General features: G+C 41.9%; 1 pseudogene; it reads right to left on the bottom strand.

Moving 5' to 3' along the window:
* LOC116100011 overlaps window positions 1–1447 on the bottom strand; it is a 92744-nt pseudogene that overhangs the window by 79984 nt on the left and 11313 nt on the right.

The raw sequence follows: 1447 nt of genomic DNA on the forward strand, positions 1-1447 counted from the left end.
TTCTTCCTTTCTTAAAGATTTATGTGTATGTGTATGTGGGTGCCCACAGAGAAAAGAGGCAACACTTTCCTCTGTAGCTGGAGTTATAGGCAGTTATGAGCTACACAGTGTGGCTCCCAGGAACAGAATTCAGGGGAATTCTAACTGCTGATCTAGGAAGTCCTAGTTTTGAAAAAATAGTTTCTACTCAGAACTTGAAAAAGTACTAATATGTTATAAAGAAATACTCCTATATTTGCATATGTTAAATAAAGAATTGGCAGCTTTTCTTTCAAAACTATAACCAAGACAAAATAATAAGTAAGTTACAGTTTTATTTTTTAAAAAGGAGGTGGACCAGGATGAAGATTCAGGGCTTAAAACTTCTTGCCACAGAAGCCTAACTGTCTGGCCTGGATCCCAGGAACCCAAGGCAGCAGTAGAGGATAGACCCCTGTGACCACATGGCTTCTACACATATGCTGTGGCATAGATATACGCCCCTCAAGTAATAAACTAATTTTTTAATGGGCCAAATGGGTAACTCTCCAATGTTTCAAATAGTTAAAATGAACCATTGGATATAATTATATACTATACAGCAAAAAAAAAAATTTTTTTAATAAAGTTGGCACTCAACACCACTGATTTGCTATAGCTTCCAGGAGTCAAGAAGAAACTGCTGCTCTGGTTATATTTGAAACCATTACAGTGGTAGAAAAGTTCCTTTAAGGGGAACCTTCAGCTTAAGGACAAACCTCTGATCTGCCTGGAGATGTGAAATTATGGCAACTACAGTATCACACAAAGCTCTCTGTCTTCCTGCCTTTTAAAAAGTAGACTTGAAGAGTACTTCCAGGATCACAGGACTTTGCCATTGCTGTCCTTCTGCTTCTCCCTGTCCCCATGGTCAACATCTCACACTGGGAATCATACATGACCAGCCTAGAAATAAATATTGACTCTGCTATGAAGCTGAGCCAGTCATGCCTACAGTGTGCCTTCTGTGGGTCAGGACAAATGGCTGGGTACTTGTGTCCCACAGTATCACCTTTACTTTATCACACAGTGTAGTCTTGATGCCTGAATGTCCCTGAGATGATCATGAAGTATCTCCCCAACCCAGGCTAGAAGTCTCCCAGGGTTCTCTATTTCCCAAGAACTGCAGGCAAGAAAGGATCAGAGGTCCTTGTCACTGAACCAGGCTTCACTGTGATGCAGGAAGGGGTCTAGTAGTCTCTGGCTCAGACTTCTGGAGTTAAGAGGAAGAGACTTCCATTTTGGGAAGGGTTGAAAATCCCTGTGACCTCAGTAAAGTCAGCTTGAGTTAAGTTTCTAAATCAGAGTGCTCTGAAAGAGAAACGAAACACAAAGTAAACCAGAAACAAACAGGAGAGCCAGTCTCCAGATGGCGCCAGACCCTGACCCTGTGGCTCCTGACCCTGTTCCAGCAGTTTCAGCATGGCTT

This window comes from Mastomys coucha, unplaced genomic scaffold (genome assembly GCF_008632895.1).
Source record: "Mastomys coucha isolate ucsf_1 unplaced genomic scaffold, UCSF_Mcou_1 pScaffold20, whole genome shotgun sequence".
Lineage (NCBI taxonomy): Eukaryota > Metazoa > Chordata > Mammalia > Rodentia > Muridae > Mastomys > Mastomys coucha.